The sequence below is a fragment of the Pseudophryne corroboree genome, chromosome 1 (assembly GCF_028390025.1).
Source record: "Pseudophryne corroboree isolate aPseCor3 chromosome 1, aPseCor3.hap2, whole genome shotgun sequence".
Taxonomy (NCBI): Eukaryota; Metazoa; Chordata; class Amphibia; order Anura; family Myobatrachidae; genus Pseudophryne; species Pseudophryne corroboree.
In genome coordinates this window covers 895,697,419-895,713,201 of record NC_086444.1, presented here as the reverse complement: position 1 = coordinate 895,713,201, position 15,783 = coordinate 895,697,419, and positions in this window count along the sequence as shown.

Genomic DNA, 15,783 nt, shown 5'->3' with positions numbered 1-15,783 from the left:
TTATAGGGCAATAATGAAAAGGGCAAGATGTCTAGTGCTCCAGTATAGTGTCTAGGACTGGAAATGCCAATTTTTGAGAATCTAGATGAATCAGCATTACTGGTCCTGGAAATACCAATATTGGAGGGTCCAGATGAATTCCCTGGATCCCTCCAATATCAGTATTACCGGTCCAGGAAAACATGATTTTTAAGCGACACATACTGTATTGCTAACAGTGTTTCAATGGCATATACTGTACCATATTTCTCCAATACAGACTTCAACTCTTTTGACTGAACATGATATGTTCAATTTTTTTCAACCCATTATTTGTAATTGACATCTTAATCAAATATATATTTTATATTGAAGAACAATTTCAGTTAAAAGCAATTTCACAATAAATTGCAAGCAGCAAAACCATTCTGTTCTTTTCAGACATAAAAATAGCTTTTAATATTCTTTCTCTAATGTTAGTGTATGCAATGCCCTTAAGAGTATAATGTAAAACTCTAATTGTTTCATGATTAATACAGTACATTTCCATTTTACAAAATGCTTCTGCAGCTGCTGTTCATTGTAAAAGCTGGCTTGTCCCTTAGGCAGTGTAAAAGCATAAATGCTTTGTTTATGTTATTATTGCTAATAAGTAGCATGCATGTGAAAACAAAGCAGAATATTTGCATACATAAGTAAGACTCCCATAACATACTTACATTTCATTAGACAGATAAGAGATTATTATTTGAAACACACAAATTCTATCTTTTTATCCTAGAGTCATTGCTTATTTTGCTTTATATGTTCATGCAATTTAGATTGGCTAAAGAAGATGATACATTATACAGTCAGACATGGATTAAGAATAGCTTGGGTCCCAAAGTGTCCGTCAAGACATACTGTAGTTCCTCATGCCTACTTATGCTAGCTATCCCCTGGCTTGTGTTTACTATGATCATCTGAGTTTTGCTGACATTTTCCTATCACATTCTAGTATTTTACTAGATCATACATGTAATAAAAGATGACCCAGGTGTACATACTGTATAATGAACACAGAAGACAAAACAGTAGCACAATTTCCTGTACATATAATAGGGCTGTTATATGCAACTGGATATTATTGTCCATCTAATGAAAACCCATGTACATGCAAATGTATCAACTCCCAGTTAAAAATCTGGTGAATGCATTTATTTGCCTTAGGATACCGTGGAACACTTTAGCTATTCTCAATGTACTGTAGGCAAACCGGGTAAAATTTTAAATTGTGCATTTTAGTCACTGGCGTTTAGCAAAAATCACTATTGTATTAAAAAAAAGCTGCTCCTGCAATATGATCTTGTTACTCCATTGCCAGTGCAAAGTGTAGCCAGAAGCCACACGTGACGTTATGCAGTCAGTTAATGAGACAGTTTCTCTGTGTGTGGAGTCTCATGCTATAGATAGCATGACTGGCGTTAGCATTACTAACCCTCCCTGGTCTGTATTTCCATCCGTCACTGTTATACCACTAGATATAGATACTATACTATACTATACTATAGATAGATAGCATGACTGGCGTTAGCATTACTAACCCTCCCTGATCTGTATTTCCATCCGTCACTGTTATACCACTAGATATAGATACTATACTATACTATACTATAGATAGATAGCATGACTGGCGTTATCATTACTAACTCTCCCTGGTCTGTATTTCCATCCGTCACTGTTATACCACTAGATATAGATACTATACGATACTATACTATACTATAGATAGATAGCATGACTGGCGTTATCATTACTAACCCTCCCTGGTCTGTATTTCCATCCGTCACTGTTATACCACTAGATATAGATACTATACTATACTATACTATAGATAGATAGCATGACTGGCGTTATCATTACTAACCCTCCCTGGTCTGTATTTCCATCCGTCACTGTTATACCACTGCTCCAATTTCTGGGAGCTCTAGTGCTGAAACACAGTATTGAGGGAATTTACAGTTTGAGTTGAGCAGGGTCACTGGCTAGGCTCCTAAAATATACAATTTTTAAAAAATTTGGTTCTGTGTTCACACCTTTAAAGAAGGTACTCCCCAGGTATCAGATGTCTTGCAACTTATAATTTCTCCCCACAGATAAAATAAATGACCAGAGCGAGCAACACACACACACACACACACACACACACACACACACACACACACACACACACACACACACATACAGATCATGTATACATGGTTGTGCTTGATGAAAGAAACCATTGAAATGATGCCCATTTTTTTTTTTTTTTTTTTTGCTTCTCTTGAGAAAACCAGAGTTGACTAATATAAAAGATGATCTGTGGATGCCCCAATTTTTTGAGATGTTGATCACATCTGAGTGCTTCTACTTGCTGCCTCACTAGGTGTCACGGTCTGAAGAGTGATGCATGCACTTTACAGCAATAATATACAGCAGGGACATAAGTTCATCCCAGTCGCCTGGAGTCAAGTTGGAGTTTGGTGCCCCTCCTAAAAAAAACAAACCACACACTATTTACATAACTATATAGATAGCGCTCTCAGCCAGTCTACAGGGACCAGAGCTTGCAGTGAATTGGCAGGGCTAGGCTGTGATTCAGCCTGCTGCATCATGCAGAGTCAGCTTTTATCAGTAGGTCCCATCTCACACTCCAGCCGCAGCGGTGGGTGTACAGTTGCTTGCTGCAGTGCAGGCTGAGAGGTACAGGACAGGGGCCACCCTGTCCCCAATTGCAGGTGTTTGCATGGCTCTTGGGACAGAGCTGATTAACTCTGCAGCAGCAGTGGGTGTATCACAGAGCTCTGTTGGAAGAGCAACGTCACTCTTGTATCCCATTGTGAACCACACAGGTGCTGATGTAAATGCAGGTGCCCCTTCAGGGCTTGGAGCCTGGAGACCGGCATCTCCATTGTCTCTGGGAGTTATACCCTTGATATACATTATGATACAAGGTATAAATGGTGGATGATTGGACCCCTGTTATACATATTTGGTTTATCTGTTTTGCTCAGTTATAGCTCTTTCCATATAGCAGCAGTGTACAGTTTTGGGGAATTTTAGCTTATTATAATGTCAAATGGAAAGCAGTATAGGGGATATGAAATACAGAAAGATGACCATCCATCCAATTGATTTGCCACAGCAGTTGCCTTAATCATAAGCTACGCAAACAAGATCCCTCTGTAGTTATACATTTAATATAAATTCTTATTAACTTGTATGAACATATAAGTATCACTTCCACTGGGGTTGATATTTTTCTCACTGCTTTACTTTCTATCCAAATAATTTTCCATGTGTGAAAAGTTGACAGAAGTCACCTTCAACAAAACTAATTAACTAAAGCATAGAGGAGACTGAGACCTGAACTACAAATGATTGGGGACAGAACAGAACGGTTCTCACTGTAAGAAAGTCTAATATTGTGAACTGAGTTGTATTGCTTAGAAAGTGTTTGAATATTAAAAAAAGAAAAAATAGGTGAATAACAAGGATGAAGCAAGAAATCAAACTGAATAATTACTAATCAGGTTGTATATAAAAGTCTGCCTACTGCAAGACCAAGGGCAAAATCTGCAAGAGATGTACTGTGTCGAATGAAAATACCTTTGAACTGCAATAGAATTATTTTCTTTGATATATGAGTTCAGTGTGTGTTTTCCAGTTTAACAAAAATGATTTTTTTCTATTGCTGAAGAATAATGAATTCTAAACACAGTATTTTTTTTATTGTGTATGTACTGTTGCAATATTGAAGGGTTACAATTCCAATAACCCATTCCACGCTATCTGTAAATGCCAGGACAATCTGTACAAGTCCACAATCTGAACCAATTTTTATCACTTATTTTCCAATAGCAGTGTCCTCTGCTGAAATAATTATTTCAGGTTAGTAGTTGATTCAGTTTTTTTTTGCAAAACAATCGAAAAATCACATCATTTATAATATTAGGTGCTATGCTAGAAAGAAGGCTGCCAAAATGAATATTCCCAAAGCAGGTTCGGTTACTTCCCCTGTTGTGTTATCATGTTGCTGTTTTGCATGAAATAATGTGTCAAGGTGGTGGTAATTGTAGGGATGCAAAATGTTGCTCCTTTATGTAGACGCAATAAAAAGATCTTGGCCGGGATGTAATCAAGTTTGGCGGCCGTGTGGGATGCTAGCCGAACTAAAACTTCATTACATCCCCGCCCTCCTGTTATAATAAGAGTAATAAAAATATTGAATTGTACACATGTGATACAGTACATAAAGACAATTCATAAAGTATGTCCTCTTTCATGAAGTTGGGTTCGATTTGCAGGTGGTTGGGATGCCGGTGATCATACAGACTGCGGCTTTCCGATGTTTGGAATGAGGTACATATATGGAAACCCCTGATCCCTAGCAAATTATGTTTTGCCAGCGAATAGGATACATTGCAAGCCACAGCTGGCTATATTGCGTACCTGGAGACTTTATAGCAGTACCTGGAGACTTTTTGTAGTGTGCACTTCTTGTAGTGTGCACTGCACCACAATGTTTGCTGCTTGCTTCGGGCGGGGGAAGTGGAGAAGGAGAGACACAAAGGGGAGCTGCTGCTAGGCATGCTAGCAGCACATATCCAGCCGTCTTCGATCTAAAGCACCGAGAGCTCTGACAAATGTGCGGCAGCTCCGGACCTGGCCGCGGCAGTCAGTGTAGAGACAGAGCTGTCTCCATCTCATAAAAACATTCAGACCGTCAGGGAGGGTTTCTGGGTACTCAGAAACCCATCCTGCGTGTGCTACTGCCCCCTCCAGTTGTGGACCAATAGCACCTGTAATCAATGTACAGTAGTTGTCTCTATGACATAAACATAAAGTAAGGGTTACTAATCAGGAAAACTTTTATTTTGAGAGATAATTTGAAAAGCAAACTGTAGGAAAAGTTAAAAAGTGTTACATACTGATGTGTTCTTTTACTGTATATCATTGCTCATGCTGCAGCACGCTGCTTCATGTATGCAGTATAAAAGGGGCTCGCAGGTTGAAACTCAATTAGCCCCAAATACTTTTCTGCCGAAAAAATGGATGATTTTGATCAATGGTCATTATAGGGTTATTCAATTAAAGGCCATTTTTTGGGTGAGAAAGATGTCCTGTTTTTTGTGCGAAAACACATGGGATCCAGGTTAAGGGGGACATTTACTAAGCAGTGATAAGAGCAGAGAAGTGAGCCAGTGGAGAAGTTGCCCCATCATCCAATCAGCAGCTCTGTATCATTTTATAGTATGCAAATTATAGATGTTACTTCAGTGCTGATTGGTTGCCACAGGCAACTTCTCCACTGGCTTGCTTCTCCGCTTTTATCACTGCTTAGTAAATGTCCCCCTAAGTATCTGGACCCATGTGTTATCACGGCTCTATAAACTGCTTATCAGGGATTATGCTTTGTGTGCCTGAGGCAACCAACGCATAACCCCCCCCCCCCCCCCCCCCCGAGAAGTGCAGGGTATCGGGAGTAATTAAATAGCCCTTGGCAAATCAATTAGCTGTGGTAAATTACCACAGCAAATTGAATAACAGCCTAAAGGTTATGAGTGTCATGAAAGTGATTAAAAATAAATGTGGAGGGAAAAAAGGTAAACAATCAATTCATGGAATCTCCTGTGTCTATGTACTGTATGAGAGAGTGTCTACATAGTGGGCATCATGGTCTTTAAGTTAGATCGTGTATATATCATATTGCGACTGCAGCAGCCAGATCCAATAGTAGCTATGGGTTGCTAAGCAACTGCCGGATATGATAGGTGCTGGGTGAGGGGGCGTGTAATCATGTCATTTGATGTAAACAGAGCCCAGATTGAATGAAAGGGTGTGTGTGACACAGAGATCACTGGAACTCCATGTTGTAAATACTGAATTGTAGTCATTCAATAAAAAGTGCATATTTTGGGGGCTTTTTAATTAACAGAACAAATAGCAAATAGAGTTATTATTTGTGAGTTTGTCTACATAAGTGCAGGATAGTGCAATAGATAAATGTGGTAATTATATGCAATCCATACTTGCCTACCTGACCCTCTCCATGAGGGAGAAAATGCTCTGTTCCTGGACTTTCCTGGTAATGTATGATTGCCATCACCTGTGGTGAAACACATTTCTTATCAAATAACTAGCTCACCACAGGTGATGGCAATCATACATTACCAGGAAAGTCCAGGAACAGAGCATTTTCTCCCTCATGGAGAGGGTCAGGTAGGAAAGTATGATGCAGTCATATAAAAGACACTGTTTCCCAAATGCGGTCTACAAGGCAACCCAACAGTCCAGGTTTTAGGGATAATCCCTGCTTGTGTACACATGGGGGGTAATTCCAAGTTGATCGCAGCAGGAAATTTTTTAGCAGTTGGGCAAAACCATGTGCACTGCAGGGGGGGGGCAGATATAACATTTGCAGAGAGAGTTAGATTTGGGTGTGGTGAGTTCAATCTGCAATCTAAATTGCAGTGTAAAAATAAAGCAGCCAGTATTTACCCTGCACAGAAACAATATAACCCACCCAAATCTAACTCTCTCTGCACGTGTTATATCTGCCCCATCCTGTAGTGCACATGGATTTGCACAACTGCTAAAAAATTTCCTGCTGCGATCAACTTGGAATTACCCCCATGGTGTAATCAAACTGACTGATGTACTGATCACCTGTGCCTAAGCATGGATAGCCTTAAAACCTGGACTGTTGTGGTGCCTCAAGGGCTGCGTTTGGGAACCACTGCAGTGAGGTAAATTACTCTAAAACCTAGATATGGGAATTAATACTTATATAGTTATAAATATGTATCTGATGGGGGGAAAAAGTTAAAACTTACTGTATGTAAGCAGTGGAATTTATACCAATTATACTGTATATCATAACTAAGTAATAGTAAAGATTATGTGATATATACTCTGTAAGCAGAGGCGTAACTAGGGTTTTTAAAGCCCAGGGCAAGATCAATAATGGCGCCCCCACACAAAACAAAAAAATACAAAAGGAAAGTATGTGCACACGCCACCGGTGTCACTGTATAAAAAGATGTCAGGGTGTGTATGTATAGATGTAGGTGCAGTGGTCGAAGTGGAATTTTTGAACAGGGAATGAAAAAGTGCAGATAGCAATTATGCGCGCGCCGAAGGTGCGCGTGTGCGCTCCGGAAAAGGGGGCATGGTCACTCAAAACGGGCGTGTCCTTCAGTGTAGTAGGACCCCTTATTCACATTATAGCACACGGTATGAGCCAAAATTCACATTACCCAACACGGTATGAGCCGAAATTCACATTATAGCCCACGTTTTGAGCCGAAATTCACATTTTAGCACATGGTATGAGCCAAAATTCACATTATAGCACACAGTATGAGCCGAAATTCACATTATAGCACATGGTATGAGCCAAAATTCACGTTATAGCACATGGTATGAGCCAAAATTCACATTATAGAGTGAGGGGATTCTACCCCCCTTAATTAACAAGGCCTCTGGGGCATTGTGGTGAGGGGAGCCTACCACCTTAATTGACTAATTGCAGAGTTTAGCAGCGGAAGAGTTGCAGCAGTTTCTCACCCCAAGCTGCTGCGCTTCTGCCACCTCTGACACTCCATGTCTTCGGCGCCACCCAGGATGCAGAGCACCGCATCGGGGATGCACCCTTTTCAGTGTGGTCTGCTGCGCTCCGAAGGGGGATCTTCTCTCCTGCTTCAGGATCCCGATGTGCGCCATCCTCCCCGCTGTTACTGCCACAGTAAGCATTAGTACTGTTTACCGCAGAGGCCATTTACTGAGGCATATGTATCAAACCTGGGAACTGAGATGCCCTTCTCACCATACAGCTGTGTGGCCGAGCCGGGCGGGGGGACAGCCAGCAGCAGCAGTATGCCGGATATCAGCAGCCGAGGGTGCGGGCTGAACATACTTGAGGCAGCTGGATATTCAACAGTGCTGAGAGCCTCCAGAGCCCGCACCCCCTGTTGCTGCAGTACACCGGCAGAGGACACCCTGCATAGCCCAAAGCCAGAGATCGGCAGCATGTTGAACGCGGAAGCAGAAGCCGCTTGTTGCCAGTCAACATGCTGCCGATCTCTGACTTTGGGCTACGCACCGTTTCGCATGTACCGTACAGCCCGCACACTCGGCTGCTGATATCTGGCATGCTGTCCCTGCTGCTGGCTTTCCACCCGCCTGGCTCAGCCACCCAGCTGGATGGTGAGTGAGAAGGGCATCTCAGTGCCCGTGGTTTAATACATATCCCTCTTTGGTAAATGGCCTCTGTGGTAAATGGTACTAATGCTTACCGTGGCAGTAACCATTAGTACATCCCGCCCTATAGGTGTAAAGCCAGTATCAAACACACAAACAGACTGCCCTACCCACTTACTTACACACACACACACACACACACACACACACACACACACACACACACACAGTCAGACTGTAGATTACACACACACAGACTGGCCACCCCCAAACCAAACACACACCCACTCAGACTACACACAAATTCTCACACTTGGCCCTCCCCAACACACACTGGACTGCAAAAATTGACACACACTCACACTGCCCCCCCACCACACACACACACACACACACACACACACACACACTGGACTGCAAAAAATTAACACACACGCACTCACACTGTCCCCCCCCCCTCCTCTCCCGGCAGTAAACTGAGCTGTGGCCTGCTCACCTGCACCTCCGAGGCTGCGCACGCAATACGGACACTGCAGGGGGGGTAGGGGGAGGCTTCTAGCTGCCGCTGCCTGTACATTGCGACAGGCACAGCAGCCGGGGGAGACAGGGAGACCGCCGCGGGTAGCGCCGAAACCCTGTTGCATGGGGCAAGCGGGCCGTGTAGGTGCCGGTGGCACCCCCCTCTGCTGGGGCTAACACAGCACCCAGGGCACGCGCCCTGCTCGCCCCGTGCTAGTTACGCCTCTGTCTGTAAGTATCCTGATGGTATTAGTAGATACATATAGTACTTATGTTATAAAGAATATACAATATAATGGATACTGCTGTAAGCAGAAAATGCAGCAGTGTTTCAAGTATTAATGCTGAGGCACAGACACAGGGGTACTAAACAGGAGAAACCTCTACTAGGGGACAGGTTATTCCACCTTTACGACATGACTATGAGTCTATACAAACTACAACATGTACAAAAGGTCATTAGTGATGTAACAAAAACAGGATACATCACTAGGTATACTTTCATATTGTTGCAAAGTAAATTTTTAGGGATGCATATACGGTCATTCTTGTATTAAGTCTTTATCTTATTTTGTATCCCTTTATTCCCAGAGAGAGGCAGGAAAGGTGATAACATTAATATGCCATTTTCACAATGCCAAAATATGCTCATTTGTGCAATATAGACAAATGATGAAAGTTTGCATTCAGAGACCACAGATATGCTAAAACTGATATGTTTTCATAGACAATTAAAGTCTATTAACATTTAGCAATGACCTACTTTTAATCTGTATCATGCTGAGCAAATTTCTTCTTCATCTTTGAGGTTTTAACACAAATAAATGAATTTGAAGATTAATACACTAATCCTTACTTAAAGATAAGAGTTTCTGTATTTAAGATATTACAATGCATTACACACATTATCAGGCTGGATATAATTTATTGATTAAACAACATACAAAACAGGAAAATTATTTGTTTATAAATTATTCCATTGTTTTTGTACTAGATTGAATTCTATGTATATTAGAAGGATATGTACATAATAAATCCATCCTGCCCAGCTCATGACTGAGCATGTAATCATTACAAAGGTGTTGCACATTTAATGGATTCATAGTAGTATGTTGAGGAAAGAGTCTTGATGAGTGTGTGTGTGTGTGTGTGTGTGTGTGTGTGTGTGTGTGTGTGAGTGTTTGCAGTGGCAAAACAAGCAGCGGTGCAGCTATTAAGGGGCCCTCAGCTGACAGCTTTATAGTGAGTCACACTGACTCATTAGTATGCCGCTGCACTCCCATGGGTCGTGACCAAGAGGACCCTGAGGATGTTAAGTGTTCCGGATGAAGCTGGAAGGGTCCTCACTAATCTATCTATCCTCTGCTCCACCTCTCTACCTTCCTCTCCCCAAGTGACTGAGTGTTGAAGGAAGGCAGTGCCACTGGAGATGAAGTGTCAATCTCGGCTGGACAAATATGAGGAGCAGCTCTGCCCCGCCTGCACCCACCTCACCAACTGAGCCAAGACAGCTCTTCATGAGGCCATAAAACTGGTGACATACACAAATTACATGACTTCAGCTTTGTGCAGCAGTTGAGGTTGACTCTAACAGCAACTATTGATTTACAAACATACACAATACTGAAGTGTCTCTGCCTGAAGTAACCTCACAAATGTCATCCACTGCCACCCCAGTCATCACTATCTCCCTTTCATCCAAGATCTCCTTGTCACCTAATGCCTTCACTTGTCACCCGCTGCTTCTCCCCACCATCCTCAGCCTTTCCATCACCCTCTGCCTCCCCGTCACCCACTGCCTACCGCTATTACGCACTGCCTTCAGATGTTACCTAATTTATTTTCATTTGTCCCTCCGCCTCTCCATGTCAACTACTGCCTCTCCCTGTCTCACTTTTTGCTGTCTCTATCGGTTTTTACCTGTCTTCCTCTGCATTTTGCTGTCACCCTCTGCCTCCCTATCTCCCACTGCCTCTTGCTGTCACATACTGACTCTCCCTATCACCCACTACCTCTACCTGTCTCCCACTGCTTTTGGCTGTCTCTCACTGCCTTTTACAGTCTATCTCTACCTTTATCTGTCTCCAACCGCCTTTCATTGACACCCTCTGCCTCCCTATCACCCACTGCCTCTCCACTGCCTTCTCTTGTCACCCACTGATTTCAGATGTTACTCATGTCTTTTTCGATCTCGATCTCCCTCTCCCTGTCTCCCTCTGCCTATCCCTGTCTCCCTCTGCCTTTTACTGTATCCATCTGCCTTTCATTATCTTCCTCTGTCTGAATGGTATCTCATTAGTTTGATGCATTTTTGAGCAAACCTAGTTCACTTTTCAATGAGAAATTGTCGCTATAGACATACATTGCTTTATATAGTCATGACACAAACTTGTCAATTCATCAATTACTTAAATAGGTGGCTGACACAGTAATTTAAAATCTGACATTTTGCACCAAATTAGGTTGGATGCATTTGTGTCAGCTTGTCTGTCAGGTTGCTACTGCCTGCTTGCTATCTTATGCTACAGGTAATGTGACTATATGCCCATCTATGCTGATTTAGTCAAGTGGATGGCTGGCCCACCCACTGTTTTTCCATACAAAGTCATTATTATTAGTATTGCCACATATACTCACCCCATGATGGTTGCAAACACTCTTCATATTGAGGAATCCCATCTGTGTACACCAGGTCCAAAAGATCAAAGAAGTCAGCATACACACCACAACACTCCCATGGCACTTCAACCAAACTCATAATTTCCATGTGATTGCATGGACATCACCCAGTTACCACCCACAAATGCCCATTTCATGGGAAGAATGATTCATCATCAGGCAGATTGGACCATCTGCTCTTTCAATCTCCTCTGTGTGTGTAAGCATGGTGCTTTCTACAGTGCATGTGCAATATTCAGATATCCACGGGACCCCTCCGCATTTGTAACTCAGAATCAGGCTCTATATTTTATTTAGCAATCATCATAATTTTGCCATAAAAGCAGCATAATTTAACATTCCTTTTTCAGGAAAAAAAGATTTAAAAAAAGGAGCAAACAAATATTTAAGCTGACAATAATAAGAGGATAGTTGCTAAAAATTGCAAAGGAGGGGATTTTAGATATATTTAGAAAATATATAGGGTTCATTTGCTGAAATCTAGTTCCATTCTGTAATACAAGTTATTGAAAATAAACTGATTCCCATTGTAAATGTCACACATGAGGTTCTTAGCCTGACATATTCCTCTGCTGTTCACAAGTTACAGTCACCTGCAGCATTCATGCCTAGCCCAGCTCGCAGTGTTACGTAATGCTGTCTCAGAGATTCTATTACATTTGTCCAGTGTTAGCTCACTTCATGTTTGACTATACCCTAGTGTTCTGGCTTGAATCAACTTGAAAACCCAAATTATGACAGTTATCCACAGTAGTTTATTTAATTAGTAATGTTTCCAATATTTTTAATATCTTATTGATATTGATCAAATTCTGTATAAATTGATTAGGATTCTAGAAAAATATTTTGTTCTCTATTGAATCTAATGTATGGGCTTTAAAGTATAAAAATCTGATTGTCTGAAGTTATTTTCTGTTAAACGTATTAACTATTTTGAAAACTTTGTTCTGCTACAGTGTCCACCAGATGTTTCTAATGTTAAAGACAAAAAATATTATAAAAAATAAGCGGATATGGATACCCGACACAGCGATATAAAAAACCCTTAGTATCAGAGGGGTTTTCTATTTGAGTCGTCCGCCAATCCTTATGGGTCGACTACTTGAAAGTGAAATCTAGATACTCAGGTGTAGCAGGAATTCACTTAGGTGAGAACCTTTAGTGGATCAGCATTGATAGCCAGGTCTCTGAGTAATCTGATACTAAGGGTTTTTTATATTGCTGTGTCGGGTATCCATATCCACTTATTTTTTATAATACTTACCATACAGTTAAGATGTACCCCTGAATAAGTCTTATAATAAGATGAAACACGTTGGGTATTCTTGTTCTTCCTTTATGATGTCACCTCTGAATATATATTGAAGAAAAAGAGGAGACTGTAGAAATTCACCTACTATTGTCCTTGACACCTTAAACGGAAATACACTAAGTGTGGAGCAACTTATTACTCCTTTTACAAATGAACCATGGACTTTGAACTTGTTTTTATGTACATATAATACATTTTATTATGGAACATGTTGCCATCACGTTTTGACTCTTAAAGGTGTGAATCATAAGTGCCTTTTGTAACACAGGGTGTTGACTCAACCCTCAAGTGCCAGCTTACCTATTGTTGTATATATATATATATATATATATATATATACACACACATATATTTGAAGAGTACCTCATCCACACTACTGTATGTCCAGGTTTTCTTCAACTCCCCCATCACTCAGTGTCTACCTAATCTGTAATTTTGCCCCTATTCCTATCTTTATCCTACCCCCTAGTCTCCTTTACATCCTCCTCTCTCCCCTCATGTATCTCCCAGCCAGCCCTCTGCTTCCCTTCCCGTCTACTCCGGTTTCCCTACTTTTATTCACCTCTCATCCACCATGGGTCTACTGCCCCACCACTCAGCCCTGTCCTCTCCCTCCTCTCCCTATCATCTCACCTTACCTCCACCCATATCACACTGAACTCCCGCCCTGCCCACCACTTGCAGTTTCCCTTCCTAGCTCAGGAGCATGCACCATCACTACACTCCATTTTTACCTGCCATCCAAATTAATCTCACGCCAATGCTAGGGCAACCCTGATAATTTCATTCACATCTCTCCCACAAACTCTCTCCCTTTCCTGTACCCTCTGGAATACCATATCTGTCTTTAACAAACTGGTCCCCACCTATGTCCTTTTTATCTCCAACTCCCTGAATCTCTTAGCCACTACAGAAACCTGTGTTTCCCCTACTGACATCACTTCTCTCACTGCTTTTTCCACTGGGGGCCTCAGCTTCTCACACACCCCTGCCTGAAGGTCACCATGATGGTGGTGTTGGGGTCCTTCTATCCTACAGTTACTCCTACAAACTCATACTGCCAGAATCATCCTTTACATTTGAGGTCCATTTCATACACCTCATTCAACCTGTTCACCTTTGTGTAGTCATTTACCATCTCCCTGGCTTTCCAAATTTCTCAACAACTGCTTCCTGGCTCCCTCATTTCTTCTCTTCAGATTTTCCCTTCATTATCTTAGGTGACTTTTACATTCCTATCAAGGGCCCTCATTCCGAGTTGATCGCTCGCTTTCTGCTTTTAGCAGCATTGCAAACCCTAGGCCGCCTCTGGGAGTGTATCTTAGCTTAGCAGAATTGCTAATGAAAGGTTAGCAGTTCTACTATTAAATATTTCCCTGCAGTTTCTGAGTAGCTCCAGACCTACTCCTAGATTGCAATCACTGCAGACTGTTTGGTTCCTGGTTTGACGTCACAAACACGCCCTGCATTCGGCCAGGCACTCCTGCGTTTTCGTCTGGCACGCCTGCATTTTTTAGCACACTCCCAGAAAACGCTCAGTTACCACCCAGAAACACCCACTTCCTGTCAATCACTCACCGATCAGCAGAGCGACTGAAAAGCATCGCACAGCCCTGTGTAAAATTGCATAGTTTTGTGTGAAAGTACTTAGCGTGTGCGCCCTGCGGCCCATACGCATGCGCAGAATTGCCAGTTTTTAGCCTGATCGTAAATCTGCTAAAAATGGCAGTGAGCGAAAAACTCATAATGACCCCCAATATATCCATAGAATCCTCTGCCTGTAAACTCCTTAACCTCAACTCATCATCTGATCTCTCCCAATGGACCTCCTCACCCCTCCTTGTTAGTGGGCACTCTCTTCATCTGGTCTTCACTCACAATATGATATTTTTGATTACTCCAACTCCCTATTCCCTCTCTCTGCTCTATTTAAACTTTTCCCTATTTGCTCCTCCACCTCAACCTCATAAGGCTACCATAACTAAGCTTAGCATTGAGGCTATCAACACTGTTCTCTTATCCTGTTTGACTCACTTCTCTCTCCTATTCTCTCTCTCCTACCTTGAACCATTTTAATTTTGCCAACGAAAATTTTGACTAAAAGTATTCGTCAACAGCAGTTTCTTTCAGGACTAAATTGTAACGATAAATTTAAAATTCTTCATGACAAAATCTAAGAAAATCTGTGTTCATGATGCGCTGACAAATAACGACAAGACTAAATAACTGGATCTATTGTGTTAGGATGCTGTCCCAAACTATGTCCTACCTTAAGTTCCTTTCCAAGTCTCCCTCAGACTCCCCATGCCTGGAGATTTAAGTGCTCATGGAATCTCACAAGACCAAAATAGTTGGAATATCTGGGTAATGGGTATACCCTGGAAGCACTGCAGGACCGGTCACCCATGCCGACACACAGTACAGACCTGTAAATGAGAAATGGGTAATGGTGTCTATGGACTTGTGGAGAGTTAGTGGAGACTGGAATGAAGAACCAGATCAGATCAACAACTGAGCACAGTGCACCACTGACACCGTCAGAGCTCTGGGATGGAGGAGGGTGCCAGTGGAAAGGCAGTTAAGGGGACACTCTTTTACCATCAATTCCAAAGGTAAGGAAGAGATGCTGGCTTTTTTGACCTGGAGACAATTACTCTCATTAACACCATTGTTGATGCACAGTGTGCATGTGGCATATAATATCAACTGGTGAAATGCACAATGTGGCAAATAATGTGAACTGGTGACATGCACTTTGTGTCATATAATGTGAATTGGCAGCGTGCATAGACAGTGTGGCATATGTGTGCTGGTGCATGCACAGTGTGGCATATGTGAAATATAATGGGAATTGGGGGTATCCAGCTTCAGTTTGTTTATGTGCAGATTGTGTGTTTATATTGGGGGGCTACCTTGCTGAGCCTGAGACTTGTAGTGCCACACAGGAAGAAAATGCACTGTTTTTGCTTATCATACTGTATATCATCCACCATGACCATTAGCAATGTTTGTAATGTGACCATTAGCAATGTTCATAATGTGAGTGTTGGCCTTGGGATTAGCTGACATGA